The following is an 18,980-nucleotide window of genomic DNA, read 5'->3' as shown; positions in this document are numbered from 1 at the left end:
AATATTAAGAACTACTTCTCCTGTTCCACAGTTTCAAGCTTGTACTTTCCGGCCCAACTGAGCATGATGCTCACACTCTTTCATGAGGTACTGATATATTTTCATTCCGACTCTCACAAACAGGTGGGGATATAGCTCAGTGGTAGAGCATTTGACTGCAGATCAAGAGGTCCCTGGTTCAAATCCAGGTGTCCCCTTGGCCTGTTTTGGTTCTTGTGTTTGTAGCTGGGACTTTTCATAAAACCCCTTTGGATCATCATTGACAGAGTCAGTGTTCGCTTGGATCTTACACTTTAATAGCATTACAATGTCACTGCTCAAAACCTGAGAGTAAATGCATTTTTATACAGGGCTCGGTATTCCGTATGGGAAATGTCTGAAAAAGCATTGATTTATTTTGGAATCTGGCTCTTCCTTTCACAGCACCAAACAAAGGGAATGGACTATGAAAGCAATTGACAACTTTGTTTTACAGTTTGGTGCTTCCTTCGATCGCACTACAGAAATTGCATAGAAAAGTGGGCAGAAATGCAGTCAATCTATTCCTCATTTAACCTGTGTCCTCAGTCTTACATGTATTCCACCTCTTCTCTGTGCATACAAAGTATGTGTTTGTTTGAAGCACTTCATTTTTGTGCAATGCATAATCTATTTACTTTCTACTAAAAAACGCTGCCCACGTACAAGATGTATGAACCCTAGTTGCAGGTGCAAGCAGGCTGGTCTGAGAAACCAGGCCATTTGCGAACACAAAATAGCTTTTTCTGATGTATTAAATCGAAGGTACATGAAATGGGTGTTTGGTTGTACCTTCAAATACCAAATTGTAGTGGTATGTAGAAATGTTTTTTCACCGTAATTTGGCCCAAAACAATCATACTTCACCACCATATCAGTGATTGTGGTAATCAATCCACAAAGATAAGTAGTCTCGTAAAAACCTCTTCCCCTTTGAGAATGTTTCAAAACAAACATTTTAATTACAGATATTGGTCCTATGGACCATTGCCTATTCAAATAAAATAACAATTAAACATATACATTTTGTTTTTTAAATGATCCTGTTTTCTTTTAATTAATAATATTAAGAACTACTTCTCCTTTTCCACAGTTTCAAGCTCGTACTTTGTGGCCCAACTGAGCTTGAGCCTCTCACTCTTTCATGATGTACTGATATATTGTCATTCTGATCTTTGAAAACAGTTGCGGATATACCTCAGTGGTAGAGCATTTGACTGCAGATCAAGAGGTCCCTGGTTCAAATCCGGGTGTCCCCTAAACCTATTTTGGTTTTGGTGTTTGTAGCTGGGATCTTTCATAAAGTCCCTATGGATCACCATTGACAGAGTCAGTGTTCGGTTGGATCTTATACTTTATTAGCATTACAGTGTCACTGCTCAAAACCTGGGAATAAATGCATTTTTACACAGGGCGTGGGAACTTTCTGAAACATCATTGATTTATTTTGGAATCCGGCTCTTCCTTTCACAGCTTCAAGCAAAGAGAATCACTATGAAAACAATTGAAAACTTTGTTATACAGTTTGGTGCTTCCTTGTAGCGCACTAAACAAATGGCATAGTATACTCGGCAGCGCTGCAGTCAATCTTTTTCTCATTTAACCTGTGTCCTCAGTCTTACATATATTCCTCCTCTCCTCTGTGCACACAAAATATGTGTTTGTTTAAAGCACTTCATTCTTGTGCAACGTAGAAACTATTTAATTTCTCCTTAAAACCTCTGCCTACGTGCAAAATGTATGAACCCTCGTTGCAGATGAAAAAAGGCTGGCTCGAAGACTCAGGCCATTTTCGAACACAAAATGGTCTTTTCTGATATATTAAATTGATGGTACTTGAAAGGGACGTTTGGGTGTACCTTCCAAATACCAAATTGCAGTGGTATGTAGAAATGTTTTTCGTCCATCATTTGGCCCAAAACAATCATACTTCACCACCATCTCGGTGATTGTGGTAACCAATCCGCGAAAGGATAAGGCGTCCCGTAAAAACCTCTTCCCCTTTGAGAATGTTTCAAAACAAGCATTTTATGTACAGGCATTGGTCCTATGGACCACTGCCTGTTCAAATAAAATAACAATGAAACATATAAATATTTTTTTTAAATGATCCCGTTTTCCTTCAATAAATAATATTAGGAACTACTTCTCCTGTTCCACAGTTTCAAGCTTGTACTTTCCGGCCCAACTGAGCATGATGCTCACACTCTTTCATGAGGTACTGATATATTTTCATTCCGACTCTCACAAACAGGTGGGGATATAGCTCAGTGGTAGAATATTTGATTGCAGATCAAGAGGTCCCTGGTTCAAATCCAGGTGTCCCCTTGGCCTGTTTTGGTTCTTGTGTTTGAAGCTGGGACTTTTCATAAAACCCCTTTGGATCATCATTGACAGAGTCAGTGTTCGCTTGGATCTTACACTTTAACAGCATTACAATGTCACTGCTCAAAACCTGAGAGTAAATGCATTTTTATACAGGGCTCGGTATTCCGTATGGGAAATGTCTGAAAAAGCATTGATTTATTTTGGAATCTGGCTCTTCCTTTCACAGCACCAAACAAAGGGAATGGACTATGAAAGCAATTGGCAACTTTGTTTTACAGTTTAGTGCTTCCTTCAATCGCACTACAGAAATTGCATAGAAAAGTGGGCAGCAATGCAGTCAATCTATTCCTCATTTAACCTGTGTCCTCAGTCTTACATGTATTCCACCTCTTCTCTGTGCATACAAAGTATGTGTTTGTTTGAAGCACTTCATTTTTGTGCAATGCATAATCTATTTACTTTCTACTAAAATACGCTGCCCACGTACAAGATGTACGAACCCTAGTTGCAGGTGCAAGCAGGCTGGTCTGAGAAACCAGGCCATTTGCGAACACAAAATAGCTTTTTCTGATGTATTAAATCGAAGGTACATGAAAGGGGTGTTTGGTTGTACCTTCAAATACCAAATTGTAGTGGTATGCAGAAATGTTTTTTCACCGTAATTTGGCCCAAAACAATCATACTTCACCACCATATCAGTGATTGTGGTAATCAATCCACAAAGATAAGTAGTCTCGTAAAAACCTCTTCCCCTTTGAGAATGTTTCAAAACAAACATTTTAATTACAGATATTGGTCCTATGGACCACTGCCTATTCAAATAAAATAACAATTAAACATATACATTTTGTTTTTTAAATGATCCTGTTTTCCTTTAATTAATAATATTAAGAACTACTTCTCCTTTTCCACAGTTTCAAGCTCGTACTTTGTGGCCCAACTGAGCTTGAGCCTCTCACTCTTTCATGATGTACTGATATATTGTCATTCTGATCTTTGAAAACAGTTGGGGATATAGCTCAGTGGTAGAGCATTTGACTGCAGATCAAGAGGTCCCTGGTTCAAATCCAGGTGTCCCCTAAACCTATTTTGGTTTTGGTGTTTGTAGCTGGGATCTTTCATAAAGTCCCTATGGATCACCATTGACAGAGTCAGTGTTCAGTTGGATCTTATACTTTATTAGCATTACAGTGTCACTGCTCAAAACCTGGGAATAAATGCATTTTCACACAGGGCGTGGGAACTTTCTGAAACATCATTGATTTACTTTGGAATCCGGCTCTTCCTTTCACAGCTTCAAGCAAAGAGAATCACTATGAAAACAATTGAAAACTTTGTTATACAGTTTGGTGCTTCCTTGTAGCGCACTAAAGAAATGGCATAATATACTCGGCAGCGCTGCAGTCAATCTTTTTCTCATTTAACCTGTGTCCTCAGTCTTACATATATTCCTCCTCTCCTCTGTGCATACAAAATATGTGTTTCTTTAAAGCACTTCATTCTTGTGCAACGTAGAAACTATTTATTTCTCCTTAAAACCTCTGCCTACGTGCAAAATGTATGAACCCTCGTTGCAGATGAAAAAAGGCTGGCTCGAAGACTCAGGCCATTTTCGAACACAAAATGGCCTTTTCTGATATATTAAATTGATGGTACTTGAAAGGGACGTTTGGGTGTACCTTCCAAATACCAAATTGCAGTGGTATGTAGAAATGTTTTTCGTCCATCATTTGGCCCAAAACAATCATACTTCACCACCATCTCGGTGATTGTGGTAACCAATCCGCGAAAGGATAAGGCGTCCCGTAAAAACCTTTTCCCCTTTGAGAATGTTTCAAAACAAGCATTTTATGTACAGGCATTGGTCCTATGGACCACTGCCTGTTCAAATAAAATAACAATGAAACATATAAATATTTTTTTTAAACGATCCCGTTTTCCTTCAATAAATAATATTAAGAACTACTTCTCCTGTTCCACAGTTTCAAGCTTGTACTTTCCGGCCCAACTGAGCATGATGCTCACACTCTTTCATGAGGTACTGATATATTTTCATTCCGACTCTCACAAACAGGTGGGGATATAGCTCAGTGGTAGAGCATTTGACTGCAGATCAAGAGGTCCCTGGTTCAAATCCAGGTGTCCCCTTGCCCTGTTTTGGTTCTTGTGTTTGTAGCTGGGACTTTTCATAAAACCCCTTTGGATCATCATTGACAGAGTCAGTGTTCGCTTGGATCTTACACTTTAACAGCATTACAATGTCACTGCTCAAAACCTGAGAGTAAATGCATTTTTATACAGGGCTCGGTATTCCGTATGGGAAATATCTGAAAAAGCATTGATTTATTTTGGAATCTGGCTCTTCCTTTCACAGCACCAAACAAAGGGAATGGACTATGAAAGCAATTGGCAACTTTGTTTTACAGTTTAGTGCTTCCTTCAATCGCACTACAGAAATTGCATAGAAAAGTGGGCAGCAATGCAGTCAATCTATTCCTCATTTAACCTGTGTCCTCAGTCTTACATGTATTCCACCTCTTCTCTGTGCATACAAAGTATGTGTTTGCTTGAAGCACTTCATTTTTGTGCAATGCATAATCTATTTACTTTCTACTAAAATACGCTGCCCACGTACAAGATGTACGAACCCTAGTTGCAGGTGCAAGCAGGCTGGTCTGAGAAACCAGGCCATTTGCGAACACAAAATAGCTTTTTCTGATGTATTAAATCGAAGGTACATGAAAGGGGTGTTTGGTTGTACCTTCAAATACCAAATTGTAGTGGTATGCAGAAATGTTTTTTCACCGTAATTTGGCCCAAAACAATCATACTTCACCACCACAGTGATTGTGGTAATCATTCCACAAAGATAAGTAGTCTCGTAAAAACCTGTTCCTCTTTGAGAATGTTTCAAAACAAACATTTTAATTACAGATATTGTTCCTATGGACCACTGCCTATTCAAATAAAATAACAATTAAATATATACATTTTGTTTTTTAAATGATCCTGTTTTCCTTTAATTAATAATATTAAGAACTACTTCTCCTTTTCCACAGTTTCAAGCTCGTACTTTGTGGCCCAACTGAGCTTGAGCCTCTCACTCTTTCATGATGTACTGTTATATTGTCATTCTGATCTTTGAAAAAAGTTGGGGATATAGCTCAGTGGTAGAGCATTTGACTGCAGATCAAGAGGTCCCTGGTTCAAATCCGGGTGTCCCCTAAACCTATTTTGGTTCTGGTGTTTGTAGTTAGGATCTTTCATAAAGTCCCTTTGGATCACCATTGACAGAGTCAGTGTTCAGTTGGATCTTATACTTTATTAGCATTACAGTGTCACTGCTCAAAACCTGGGAATAAATGCATTTTTATACAGGGCGTGGGAACTTTCTGAAACATCATTGATTTATTTTGGAATCCGGCTCTTCCTTTCACAGCTTCAAACAAAGAGAATGACTATGAAAACAATTGAAAACTTTGTTATACAGTTTGGTGCTTTCTTGTAGCGCACTAAAGAAATGGCATAGTATACTCGGCAGCGCTGCAGTCAATCTATTTCTCATTTAAAATGTGTCCTCAGTCTTACATATATTCCTCCTCTCCTCTGTGCATACAAAATATGTGTTTGTTTAAAGCACTTCATTCTTGTGCAACGTAGAAACGATTTAATTTCTCCTTAAAACCTCTGCCTACGTGCAAAATGTATGAACCCTCGTTGCAGATGAAAAAAGGCTGGCTCGAAGACTCAGGTCATTTTTGAACACAAAATGGCCTTTTCTGATATATTAAATTGATGGTACTTGAAAGGGACATTTGGGTGTACCTTCCAAATACCAAATTGCAGTGGTATGTAGACATGTTTTTCGTCCATCATTTGGCCCAAAACAATCATACTTCACCACCATCTCGGTGATTGTGGTAACCAATCCGCGAAAGGATAAGGCGTCCCGTAAAAACCTCTTCCCCTTTGAGAATGTTTCAAAACAAGCATTTTATGTACAGGCATTGGTCCTATGGACCACTGCCTGTTCAAATAAAATAACAATGAAACATATAATTATTTTTTTTAAACGATCCCGTTTTCCTTCAATAAATAATATTAAGAACTACTTCTCCTGTTCCACAGTTTCAAGCTTGTACTTTCCGGCCCAACTGAGCATGATGCTCACACTGTTTCATGAGGTACTGATATATTTTCATTCCGACTCTCACAAACAGGTGGGGATATAGCTCAGTGGTAGAGCATTTGACTGCAGATCAAGAGGTCCCTGGTTCAAATCCAGGTGTCCCCTTGGCATGTTTTGGTTCTTGTGTTTGTAGCTGGGACTTTTCATAAAACCCCTTTGGATCATCATTGACAGAGTCAGTGTTCGCTTGGATCTTACACTTTAACAGCATTACAATGTCACTGCTCAAAACCTGAGAGTAAATGCATTTTTATACAGGGCTCGGTATTCCGTATGGGAAATGTCTGTAAAAGCATTGATTTATTTTGGAATCTGGCTCTTCCTTTCACAGCACCAAACAAAGGGAATGTACTATGAAAGCAATTGGCAACTTTGTTTTACAGTTTAGTGCTTCCTTCAATCGCACTACAGAAATTGCATAGAAAAGTGGGCAGCAATGCAGTCAATCTATTCCTCATTTAACCTGTGTCCTCAGTCTTACATGTATTCCACCTCTTCTCTGTGCATACAAAGTATGTGTTTGTTTGAAGCACTTAATTTTTGTGCAATGCATAATCTATTTACTTTCTACTAAAATACGCTGCCCACGTACAAGATGTACGAACCCTAGTTGCAGGTGCAAGCAGGCTGGTCTGAGAAACCAGGCCATTTGCGAACACAAAATAGCTTTTTCTGATGTATTAAATCGAAGGTACATGAAAGGGGTGTTTGGTTGTACCTTCAAATACCAAATTGTAGTGGTATGCAGAAATGTTTTTTCACCGTAATTTGGCCCAAAACAATCATACTTCACCACCATATCAGTGATTGTGGTAATCAATCCACAAAGATAAGTAGTCTCGTAAAAACCTCTTCCCCTTTGAGAATGTTTCAAAACAAACATTTTAATTACAGATATTGGTCCTATGGACCACTGCCTATTCAAATAAAATAACAATTAAACATATACATTTTGTTTTTTAAATGATCCTGTTTTCCTTTAATTAATTATATTAAGAACTACTTCTCCTTTTCCACAGTTTCAAGCTCGTACTTTGTGGCCCAACTGAGCTTGAGCCTCTCACTCTTTCATGATGTACTGATATATTGTCATTCTGATCTTTGAAAACAGTTGGGGATATAGCTCAGTGGTAGAGCATTTGACTGCAGATCAAGAGGTCCCTGGTTCAAATCCGGGTGTCCCCTAAACCTATTTTGGTTTTGGTGTTTGTAGCTGGGATCTTTCATAAAGTCCCTATGGATCACCATTGACAGAGTCAGTGTTCAGTTGGATCTTATACTTTATTAGCATTACAGTGTCACTGCTCAAAACCTGGGAATAAATGCATTTGTACACAGGGCGTGGGAACTTTCTGAAACATCATTGATTTATTTTGGAATCCGGCTCTTCCTTTCACAGCTTCAAGCAAAGAGAATCACTATGAAAACAATTGAAAACTTTGTTATACAGTTTGGTGCTTCCTTGTAGCGCACTAAAGAAATGGCATAGTATACTCTGCAGCGCTGCAGTCAATCTATTTCTCATTTAACCTGTGTCCTCAGTCTTACATATATTCCTCCTCTCCTCTGTGCATACAAAATATGTGTTTGTTTAAAGCACTTCATTCTTGTGCAACGTAGAAACTATTTAATTTCTCCTTAAAACCTCTGCCTACGTGCAGAATGTATGAACCCTCGTTGCAGATGAAAAAAGGCTGGCTCGAAGACTCAGGCCATTTTCGAACACAAAATGGCCTTTTCTGATATATTAAATTGATGGTACTTGAAAGGGACGTTTGGGTGTACCTTCCAAAGACCAAATTGCAGTGGTATGTAGAAATGTTTTTCGTCCATCATTTGGCCCAAAACAATCATACTTCACCACCATCTCGGTGATTGTGGTAACCAATCCGCGAAAGGATAAGGCGTCCCGTAAAAACCTCTTCCCCTTTGAGAATGTTTCAAAACAAGCATTTTATGTACAGGCATTGGTCCTATGGACCACTGCCTGTTCAAATAAAATAACAATGAAACATATAAATATTTTTTTAAACGATCCCGTTTTCCTTCAATAAATAATATTAAGAACTACTTCTCCTGTTCCACAGTTTCAAGCTTGTACTTTCCGGCCCAACTGAGCATGATGCTCACACTCTTTCATGAGGTACTGATATATTTTCATTCCGACTCTCACAAACAGGTGGGGATATAGCTCAGTGGTTGAGCATTTGACTGCAGATCAAGAGGTCCCTGGTTCAAATCCAGGTGTCCCCTTGGCCTGTTTTGGTTTTTGTGTTTGTAGCTGGGACTTTTCATGAAACCCCTTTGGATCATCATTGACAGAGTCAGTGTTCGCTTGGATCTTACACTTTAACAGCTTTACAATGTCACTGCTCAAAACATGAGAGTAAATGCATTTTTATACAGGGCTCGGTATGGGAAATGTCTGAAAAAGCATTGATTTATTTTGGAATCTGGCTCTTCCTTTCACAGCACCAAACAAAGGGAATGGACTATGAAAGCAATTGGCAACTTTGTTTTACAGTTTAGTGCTTCCTTCAATCGCACTACAGAAATTGCATAGAAAAGTGGGCAGCAATGCAGTCAATCTATTCCTCATTTAACCTGTGTCCTCAGTCTTACATGTATTCCACCTCTTCTCTGTGCATACAAAGTATGTGTTTGTTTGAAGCACTTCATTTTTGTGCAATGCATAATCTATTTACTTTCTACTAAAATACGCTGCCCACGTACAAGATGTACGAACCCTAGTTGCAGGTGCAAGCAGGCTGGTCTGAGAAACCAGGCCATTTGCGAACACAAAATAGCTTTTCCTGATGTATTAAATCGAAGGTACATGAAAGGGGTGTTTGGTTGTACCTTCAAATACCAAATTGTAGTGGTATGCAGAAATGTTTTTTCACCGTAATTTGGCCCAAAACAATCATACTTCACCACCATATCAGTGATTGTGGTAATCAATCCACAAAGATAAGTAGTCTCGTAAAAACCTGTTCCTCTTTGAGAATGTTTCAAAACAAACATTTTAATTACAGATATTGGTCCTACGGACCACTGCCTATTCAAATAAAATAACAATTAAACATATACATTTTGTTTTTTAAATGATCCTGTTTTCCTTTAATTAATAATATTAAGAACTACTTCTCCTTTTCCACAGTTTCAAGCTCATACTTTGTGGCCCAACTGAGCTTGAGCCTCTCACTCTTTCATGATGTACTGATATATTGTCATTCTGATCTTTGAAAACAGTTGGGGATATAGCTCAGTGGTAGAGCATTTGACTGCAGATCAAGAGGTCCCTGGTTCAAATCCGGGTGTCCCCTAAACCTATTTTGGTTTTGGTGTTTGTAGCTGGGATCTTTCATAAAGTCCCTATGGATCACCATTGACAGAGTCAGTGTTCAGTTGGATCTTATACTTTATTAGCATTACAGTGTCACTGCTCAAAACCTGGGAATAAATGCATTTGTACACAGGGCGTGGGAACTTTCTGAAACATCATTGATTTATTTTGGAATCCGGCTCTTCCTTTCACAGCTTCAAGCAAAGAGAATCACTATGAAAACAATTGAAAACTTTGTTATACAGTTTGGTGCTTCCTTGTAGCGCACTAAAGAAATGGCATAGTATACTCGGCAGCGCTGCAGTCAATCTATTTCTCATTTAACCTGTGTCCTCAGTCTTACATATATTCCTCCTCTCCTCTGTGCATACAAAATATGTGTTTGTTTAAAGCACTTCATTCTTGTGCAACGTAGAAACTATTTAATTTCTCCTTAAAACCTCTGCCTACGTGCAAAATGTATGAACCCTCGTTGCAGATGAAAAAAGGCTGGCTCGAAGACTCAGGCCATTTTCGAACACAAAATGGCCTTTTCTGATATATTAAATTGATGGTACTTGAAAGGGACGTTTGGGTGTACCTTCCAAATACCAAATTGCAGTGGTATGTAGAAATGTTTTTCGTCCATCATTTGGCCCAAAACAATCATACTTCACCACCATCTCGGTGATTGTGGTAACCAATCCGCGAAAGGATAAGGCGTCCCGTAAAAACCTCTTCCCCTTTGAGAATGTTTCAAAACAAGCATTTTATGTACAGGCATTGGTCCTATGGACCACTGCCTGTTCAAATAAAATAACAATGAAACATATAAATATTTTTTTTAAACGATCCCGTTTTCCTTCAATAAATAATATTAAGAACTACTTCTCCTGTTCCACAGTTTCAAGCTTGTACTTTCCGGCCCAACTTAGCATGATTCTCACACTCTTTCATGAGGTACTGATATATTTTCATTCCGACTCTCACAAACAGGTGGGGATATAGCTCAGTGGTAGAGCATTTGACTGCAGATCAAGAGGTCCCTGGTTCAAATCCAGGTGTCCCCTTGGCCTGTTTTGGTTCTTGTGTTTGTAGCTGGGACTTTTCAAAAAACCCTTTGGATCATCATTGACAGAGTCAGTGTTCGCTTGGATCTTACACTTTAACAGCATTACAATGTCACTGCTCAAAACCTGAGAGTAAATGCATTTTTATACAGGGCTCGGTATTCCGTATGGGAAATGTCTGAAAAAGCATTGATTTATTTTGGAATCTGGCTCTTCCTTTCACAGCACCAAACAAAGGGAATGGACTATGAAAGCAATTGGCAACTTTGTTTTACAGTTTAGTGCTTCCTTCAATCGCACTACAGAAATTGCATAGAAAAGTGGGCAGCAATGCAGTCAATCTATTCCTCATTTAACCTATGTCCTCAGTCTTACATGTATTCCACCTCTTCTCTGTGCATACAAAGTATGTGTTTGTTTGAAGCACTTCATTTTTGTGCAATTCATAATCTATTTACTTTCTACTAAAATACGCTGCCCACGTACAAGATGTACGAACCCTAGTTGCAGGTGCAAGCAGGCTGGTCTGAGAAACCAGGCCATTTGCGAACACAAAATAGCTTTTTCTGATGTATTAAATCGAAGGTACATGAAAGGCGTGTTTGGTTGTACCTTCAAATACCAAATTGTAGTGGTATGCAGAAATGTTTTTTCACCGTAATTTGGCCCAAAACAATCATACTTCACCACCATATCAGTGATTGTGGTAATCAATCCACAAAGATAAGTAGTCTCGTAAAAACCTCTTCCCCTTTGAGAATGTTTCAAAACAAACATTTTAATTAGAGATATTGGTCCTATGGACCACTGCCTATTCAAATAAAATAACAATTAAACATATACATTTTGTTTTTTAAATGATCCTGTTTTCCTTTAATTAATAATATTAAGAACTACTTCTCCTTTTCCACAGTTTCAAGCTCGTACTTTGTGGCCCAACTGAGCTTGAGCCTCTCACTCTTTCATGATGTACTGATATATTGTCATTCTGATCTTTGAAAACAGTTGGGGATATAGCTCAGTGGTAGAGCATTTGACTGCAGATCAAGAGGTCCCTGGTTCAAATCCGGGTGTCCCCTAAACCTATTTTGGTTTTGGTGTTTGTAGCTGGGATCTTTCATAAAGTCCCTATGGATCACCATTGACAGAGTCAGTGTTCAGTTTGATCTTATACTTTATTAGCATTACAGTGTCACTGCTCAAAACCTGGGAATAAATGCATTTTTACACAGGGCGTGGGAACTTTCTGAAACATCATTGATTTATTTTGGAATCCGGCTCTTCCTTTCACAGCTTCAAGCAAAGAGAATCACTATGAAAACAATTGAAAACTTTGTTATACAGTTTGGTGCTTCCTTGTAGCGCACTAAAGAAATGGCATAGTATACTCGGCAGCGCTGCAGTCAATCTATTTCTCATTTAACCTGTGTCCTCAGTCTTACATATATTCCTCCTCTCCTCTGTGCATACAAAATATGTGTTTGTTTAAAGCACTTCATTCTTGTGCAAGGTAGAAACTATTTAATTTCTCCTTAAAACCTCTGCCTACGTGCAAAATGTATGAACCCTCGTTGCAGATGAAAAAAGGCTGGCTCGAAGACTCAGGCCATTTTCGAACACAAAATGGCCTTTTCTGATATATTAAATTGATGGTACTTGAAAGGGACGTTTGGGTGTACCTTCCAAATACCAAATTGCAGTGGTATGTAGAAATGTTTTTCGTCCATCATTTGGCCCAAAACAATCATACTTCACCACCATCTCGGTGATTGTGGTAACCAATCCGCGAAAGGATAAGGCGTCCCGTAAAAACCTCTTCCCCTTTGAGAATGTTTCAAAACAAGCATTTTATGTACAGGCATTGGTCCTATGGACCACTGCCTGTTCAAATAAAATAACAATGAAACATATAAATATTTTTTTTAAACGATCCCGTTTTCCTTCAATAAATAATATTAAGAACTACTTCTCCTGTTCCACAGTTTCAAGCTTGTATTTTCCGGCCCAACTGAGCATGATGCTCACACTCTTTCATGAGGTACTGATATATTTTCATTCCGACTCTCACAAACAGGTGGGGATATAGCTCAGTGGTAGAGCATTTGACTGCAGATCAAGGGGTCCCTGGTTCAAATCCAGGTGTCCCCTTGGCCTGTTTTGGTTCTTGTGTTTGTAGCTGGGACTTTTCATGAAACCCCTTTGGATCATCATTGACAGAGTCAGTGTTCGCTTGGATCTTACACTTTAACAGCTTTACAATGTCACTGCTCAAAACATGAGAGTAAATGCATTTTTATACAGGGCTCGGTATGGGAAATGTCTGAAAAAGCATTGATTTATTTTGGAATCTGGCTCTTCCTTTCACAGCACCAAACAAAGGGAATGGACTATGAAAGCAATTGGCAACTTTGTTTTACAGTTTAGTGCTTCCTTCAATCGCACTACAGAAATTGCATAGAAAAGTGGGCAGCAATGCAGTCAATCTATTCCTCATTTAACCTGTGTCCTCAGTCTTACATGTATTCCACCTCTTCTCTGTGCATACAAAGTATGTGTTTGTTTGAAGCACTTCATTTTTGTGCAATGCATAATCTATTTACTTTCTACTAAAATACGCTGCCCACGTACAAGATGTACGAACCCTAGTTGCAGGTGCAAGCAGGCTGGTCTGAGAAACCAGGCCATTTGCGAACACAAAATAGCTTTTCCTGATGTATTAAATCGAAGGTACATGAAAGGGGTGTTTGGTTGTACCTTCAAATACCAAATTGTAGTGGTATGCAGAAATGTTTTTTCACCGTAATTTGGCCCAAAACAATCATACTTCACCACCATATCAGTGATTGTGGTAATCAATCCACAAAGATAAGTAGTCTCGTAAAAACCTGTTCCTCTTTGAGAATGTTTCAAAACAAACATTTTAATTACAGATATTGGTCCTACGGACCACTGCCTATTCAAATAAAATAACAATTAAACATATACATTTTGTTTTTTAAATGATCCTGTTTTCCTTTAATTAATAATATTAAGAACTACTTCTCCTTTTCCACAGTTTCAAGCTCATACTTTGTGGCCCAACTGAGCTTGAGCCTCTCACTCTTTCATGATGTACTGATATATTGTCATTCTGATCTTTGAAAACAGTTGGGGATATAGCTCAGTGGTAGAGCATTTGACTGCAGATCAAGAGGTCCCTGGTTCAAATCCGGGTGTCCCCTAAACCTATTTTGGTTTTGGTGTTTGTAGCTGGGATCTTTCATAAAGTCCCTATGGATCACCATTGACAGAGTCAGTGTTCAGTTGGATCTTATACTTTATTAGCATTACAGTGTCACTGCTCAAAACCTGGGAATAAATGCATTTGTACACAGGGCGTGGGAACTTTCTGAAACATCATTGATTTATTTTGGAATCCGGCTCTTCCTTTCACAGCTTCAAGCAAAGAGAATCACTATGAAAACAATTGAAAACTTTGTTATACAGTTTGGTGCTTCCTTGTAGCGCACTAAAGAAATGGCATAGTATACTCGGCAGCGCTGCAGTCAATCTATTTCTCATTTAACCTGTGTCCTCAGTCTTACATATATTCCTCCTCTCCTCTGTGCATACAAAATATGTGTTTGTTTAAAGCACTTCATTCTTGTGCAACGTAGAAACTATTTAATTTCTCCTTAAAACCTCTGCCTACGTGCAAAATGTATGAACCCTCGTTGCAGATGAAAAAAGGCTGGCTCGAAGACTCAGGCCATTTTCGAACACAAAATGGCCTTTTCTGATATATTAAATTGATGGTACTTGAAAGGGACGTTTGGGTGTACCTTCCAAATACCAAATTGCAGTGGTATGTAGAAATGTTTTTCGTCCATCATTTGGCCCAAAACAATCATACTTCACCACCATCTCGGTGATTGTGGTAACCAATCCGCGAAAGGATAAGGCGTCCCGTAAAAACCTCTTCCCCTTTGAGAATGTTTCAAAACAAGCATTTTATGTACAGGCATTGGTCCTATGGACCACTGCCTGTTCAAATAAAATAACAATGAAACATATAAATATTTTTTTTAAACGATCCCGTTTTCCTTCAATAAATAATATTAAGAACTACTTCTCCTGTTCCACAGTTTCAAGCTCGTACTTTCCGGCCCAACTGAGCATGATGCTCACACTCTTTCATGAGGTACTGATATATTTTCATTCCGACTCTCACAAACAGGTGGGGATATAGCTCAGTGGTAGAGCATTTGACTGCAGATCAAGAGGTCCCTGGTTCAAATCCAGGTGTCCCCTTGGCCTGTTTTGGTTCTTGTGTTTGTAGCTGGGACTTTTCAAAAAACCCTTTGGATCATCATTGACAGAGTCAGTGTTCGCTTGGATCTTACACTTTAACAGCATTACAATGTCACTGCTCAAAACCTGAGAGTAAATGCATTTTTATACAGGGCTCGGTATTCCGTATGGGAAATGTCTGAAAAAGCATTGATTTATTTTGGAATCTGGCTCTTCCTTTCACAGCACCAAACAAAGGGAATGGACTATGAAAGCAATTGGCAACTTTGTTTTACAGTTTAGTGCTTCCTTCAATCGCACTACAGAAATTGCATAGAAAAGTGGGCAGCAATGCAGTCAATCTATTCCTCATTTAACCTATGTCCTCAGACTTACATGTATTCCACCTCTTCTCTGTGCATACAAAGTATGTGTTTGTTTGAAGCACTTCATTTTTGTGCAATTCATAATCTATTTACTTTCTACTAAAATACGCTGCCCACGTACAAGATGTACGAACCCTAGTTGCAGGTGCAAGCAGGCTGGTCTGAGAAACCAGGCCATTTGCGAACACAAAATAGCTTTTTCTGATGGATTAAATCGAAGGTACATGAAAGGCGTGTTTGGTTGTACCTTCAAATACCAAATTGTAGTGGTATGCAGAAATGTTTTTTCACCGTAATTTGGCCCAAAACAATCATACTTCACCACCATATCAGTGATTGTGGTAATCAATCCACAAAGATAAGTAGTCTCGTAAAAACCTCTTCCCCTTTGAGAATGTTTCAAAACAAACATTTTAATTACAGATATTGGTCCTATGGACCACTGCCTATTCAAATAAAATAACAATTAAACATATACATTTTGTTTTTTAAATGATCCTCTTTTCCTTTAATTAATAATATTAAGAACTACTTCTCCTTTTCCACAGTTTCAAGCTCGTACTTTGTGGCCCAACTGAGCTTGAGCCTCTCACTCTTTCATGATGTACTGATATATTGTCATTCTGATCTTTGAAAACAGTTGGGGATATAGCTCAGTGGTAGAGCATTTGACTGCAAATCAAGAGGTCCCTGGTTCAAATCCGGGTGTCCCCTAAACCTATTTTGGTTTTGGTGTTTGTAGCTGGGATCTTTCATAAAGTCCCTATGGATCACCATTGACAGAGTCAGTGTTCAGTTTGATCTTATACTTTATTAGCATTACAGTGTCACTGCTCAAAACCTGGGAATAAATGCATTTTTACACAGGGCGTGGGAACTTTCTGAAACATCATTGATTTATTTTGGAATCCGGCTCTTCCTTTCACAGCTTCAAGCAAAGAGAATCACTATGAAAACAATTGAAAACTTTGTTATACAGTTTGGTGCTTCCTTGTAGCGCACTAAAGAAATGGCATAGTATACTCGGCAGCGCTGCAGTCAATCCATTTCTCATTTAACCTGTGTCCTCAGTCTTACATATATTCCTCCTCTCCTCTGTGCATACAAAATATGTGTTTGTTTAAAGCACTTCATTCTTGTGCAACGTAGAAACTATTTAATTTCTCCTTAAAACCTCTGCCTACGTGCAAAATGTATGAACCCTCGTTGCAGATGAAAAAAGGCTGGCTCGAAGACTCAGGCCATTTTCGAACACAAAATGGCCTTTTCTGATATATTAAATTGATGGTACTTGAAAGGGACGTTTGGGTGTACCTTCCAAATACCAAATTGCAGTGGTATGTAGAAATGTTTTTCGTCCATCATTTGGCCCAAAACAATCATACTTCACCACCATCTCGGTGATTGTGGTAACCAATCCGCGAAAGGATAAGGCGTCCCGTAAAAACCTCTTCCCCTTTGAGAATGTTTCAAAACAAGCATTTTATGTACAGGCATTGGTCCTATGGACCACTGCCTGTTCAAATAAAATAACAATGAAACATATAAATATTTTTTTAAACGATCCCGTTTTCCTTCAATAAATAATATTAAGAACTACTTCTCCTGTTCCACAGTTTCAAGCTTGTACTTTCCGGCCCAACTGAGCATGATGCTCACACTCTTTCATGAGGTACTGATATATTTTCATTCCGACTCTCACAAACAGGTGGGGATATAGCTCAGTGGTTGAGCATTTGACTGCAGATCAAGAGGTCCCTGGTTCAAATCCAGGTGTCCCCATGGCTTGTTTTGGTTCTTGTGTTTGTAGCTGGGACTTTTCATAAAACCCCTTTGGATCATCATTGACAGAGTCAGTGTTCGCTTGGATCTTACACTTTAACAGCATTACAATGTCACTGCTCAAAACCTGAGAGTAAATGCATTTTTATACAGGGCTCGGTATTCCGTATGGGAAATGTCTGAAAAAGCATTGATTTATTTTGGAATCTGGCTCTTCCTTTCACAGCACCAAACAAAGGGAATGGACTATGAAAGCAATTGGCAACTTTGTTTTACAGTTTAGTGCTTCCTTCAATCGCACTACAGAAATTGCATAGAAAAGTGGGCAGCAATGCAGTCAATCTATTCCTCATTTAACCTGTGTCCTCAGTCTTACATGTATTCCACCTCTTCTCTGTGCATACAAAGTATGTGTTTGTTTGAAGCACTTCATTTTTGTGCAATGCATAATCTATTTACTTTCTACTAAAAAACGCTGCCCACGTACAAGATGTACGAACCCTAGTTGCAGGTGCAAGCAGGCTGGTCTGAGAAACCAGGCCATTTGCGAACACAAAATAGCTTTTTCTGATGTATTAAATCGAAGGTACATGAAAGGGGTGTTTGGTTGTACCTTCAAATACCAAATTGTAGTGGTATGCAGAAATGTTTTTTCACCGTAATTTGGCCCAAAACAATCATACTTCACCACCATATCAGTGATTGTGGTAATCAATCCACAAAGATAAGTAGTCTCGTAAAAACCTCTTCCCCTTTGAGAATGTTTCAAAACAAACATTTTAATTAGAGATATTGGTCCTATGGACCACTGCCTATTCAAATAAAATAACAATTAAACATATACATTTTGTTTTTTAAATGATCCTGTTTTCCTTTAATTAATAATATTAAGAACTACTTCTCCTTTTCCACAGTTTCAAGCTCGTACTTTGTGGCCCAACTGAGCTTGAGCCTCTCACTCTTTCATGATGTACTGATATATTGTCATTCTGATCTTTGAAAACAGTTGGGGATATAGCTCAGTGGTAGAGCATTTGACTGCAGATCAAGAGGTCCCTGGTTCAAATCCGGGTGTCCCCTAAACCTATTTTGGTTTTGGTGTTTGTAGCTGGGATCTTTCATAAAGTCCCTATGGATCACCATTGACAGAGTCAGTGTTCAGTTTGATCTTATACTTTATTAGCATTACAGTGTCACTGCTCAAAACCTGGGAATAAATGCATTTTTACACAGGGCGTGGGAACTTTCTGAAACATCATTGATTTATTTTGGAATCCGGCTCTTCCTTTCACAGCTTCAAGCAAAGAGAATCACTATGAAAACAATTGAAAACTTTGTTATACAGTTTGGTGCTTCCTTGTAGCGCACTAAAGAAATGGCATAGTATACTCGGCAGCGCTGCAGTCAATCTATTTCTCATTTAACCTGTGTCCTCAGTCTTACATATATTCCTCCTCTCCTCTGTGCATACAAAATATGTGTTTGTTTAAAGCACTTCATTCTTGTGCAAGGTAGAAACTATTTAATTTCTCCTTAAAACCTCTGCCTACGTGCAAAATGTATGAACCCTCGTTGCAGATGAAAAAAGGCTGGCTCGAAGACTCAGGCCATTT

General features: G+C 38.7%; 16 non-coding genes across 16 annotated transcripts; all 16 read left to right on the top strand.

The window, feature by feature from the left end:
• The first annotated feature begins 125 nt into the window (after positions 1-125).
• TRNAC-GCA (transfer RNA cysteine (anticodon GCA)) lies at positions 126-197 on the top strand. Its single transcript has one exon. It is a non-coding gene; the product is annotated as a tRNA-Cys (tRNA).
• Positions 198-3,354: 3,157 nt separating this feature from the next.
• On the top strand, positions 3,355-3,426 carry TRNAC-GCA (transfer RNA cysteine (anticodon GCA)). The gene has a single exon. It is a non-coding gene; the product is annotated as a tRNA-Cys (tRNA).
• A 996-nt stretch (positions 3,427-4,422) lies between these two features.
• TRNAC-GCA (transfer RNA cysteine (anticodon GCA)) lies at positions 4,423-4,494 on the top strand. Its single transcript has one exon. It is a non-coding gene; the product is annotated as a tRNA-Cys (tRNA).
• A 1,005-nt stretch (positions 4,495-5,499) lies between these two features.
• On the top strand, positions 5,500-5,571 carry TRNAC-GCA (transfer RNA cysteine (anticodon GCA)). The gene has a single exon. It is a non-coding gene; the product is annotated as a tRNA-Cys (tRNA).
• A 997-nt stretch (positions 5,572-6,568) lies between these two features.
• On the top strand, positions 6,569-6,640 carry TRNAC-GCA (transfer RNA cysteine (anticodon GCA)). The gene has a single exon. It is a non-coding gene; the product is annotated as a tRNA-Cys (tRNA).
• Positions 6,641-7,648: 1,008 nt separating this feature from the next.
• Positions 7,649-7,720, top strand: TRNAC-GCA (transfer RNA cysteine (anticodon GCA)). The gene has a single exon. It is a non-coding gene; the product is annotated as a tRNA-Cys (tRNA).
• Positions 7,721-8,716: 996 nt separating this feature from the next.
• TRNAC-GCA (transfer RNA cysteine (anticodon GCA)) lies at positions 8,717-8,788 on the top strand. Its single transcript has one exon. It is a non-coding gene; the product is annotated as a tRNA-Cys (tRNA).
• A 1,001-nt stretch (positions 8,789-9,789) lies between these two features.
• On the top strand, positions 9,790-9,861 carry TRNAC-GCA (transfer RNA cysteine (anticodon GCA)). Its single transcript has one exon. It is a non-coding gene; the product is annotated as a tRNA-Cys (tRNA).
• A 997-nt stretch (positions 9,862-10,858) lies between these two features.
• On the top strand, positions 10,859-10,930 carry TRNAC-GCA (transfer RNA cysteine (anticodon GCA)). Its single transcript has one exon. It is a non-coding gene; the product is annotated as a tRNA-Cys (tRNA).
• A 1,007-nt stretch (positions 10,931-11,937) lies between these two features.
• On the top strand, positions 11,938-12,009 carry TRNAC-GCA (transfer RNA cysteine (anticodon GCA)). Its single transcript has one exon. It is a non-coding gene; the product is annotated as a tRNA-Cys (tRNA).
• Positions 12,010-13,006: 997 nt separating this feature from the next.
• TRNAC-GCA (transfer RNA cysteine (anticodon GCA)) lies at positions 13,007-13,078 on the top strand. The gene has a single exon. It is a non-coding gene; the product is annotated as a tRNA-Cys (tRNA).
• Positions 13,079-14,079: 1,001 nt separating this feature from the next.
• TRNAC-GCA (transfer RNA cysteine (anticodon GCA)) lies at positions 14,080-14,151 on the top strand. The gene has a single exon. It is a non-coding gene; the product is annotated as a tRNA-Cys (tRNA).
• Positions 14,152-15,148: 997 nt separating this feature from the next.
• On the top strand, positions 15,149-15,220 carry TRNAC-GCA (transfer RNA cysteine (anticodon GCA)). The gene has a single exon. It is a non-coding gene; the product is annotated as a tRNA-Cys (tRNA).
• A 1,007-nt stretch (positions 15,221-16,227) lies between these two features.
• Positions 16,228-16,299, top strand: TRNAC-GCA (transfer RNA cysteine (anticodon GCA)). The gene has a single exon. It is a non-coding gene; the product is annotated as a tRNA-Cys (tRNA).
• A 996-nt stretch (positions 16,300-17,295) lies between these two features.
• TRNAC-GCA (transfer RNA cysteine (anticodon GCA)) lies at positions 17,296-17,367 on the top strand. Its single transcript has one exon. It is a non-coding gene; the product is annotated as a tRNA-Cys (tRNA).
• A 1,008-nt stretch (positions 17,368-18,375) lies between these two features.
• TRNAC-GCA (transfer RNA cysteine (anticodon GCA)) lies at positions 18,376-18,447 on the top strand. The gene has a single exon. It is a non-coding gene; the product is annotated as a tRNA-Cys (tRNA).
• The last annotated feature ends 533 nt before the right edge of the window (positions 18,448-18,980 follow it).

Source organism: Triturus cristatus, chromosome 4_1 (assembly GCF_964204655.1).
Source record: "Triturus cristatus chromosome 4_1, aTriCri1.1, whole genome shotgun sequence".
NCBI classification, from domain to species: Eukaryota; Metazoa; Chordata; class Amphibia; order Caudata; family Salamandridae; genus Triturus; species Triturus cristatus.
This window is presented reverse-complemented; position numbering and strand designations above follow the sequence as displayed.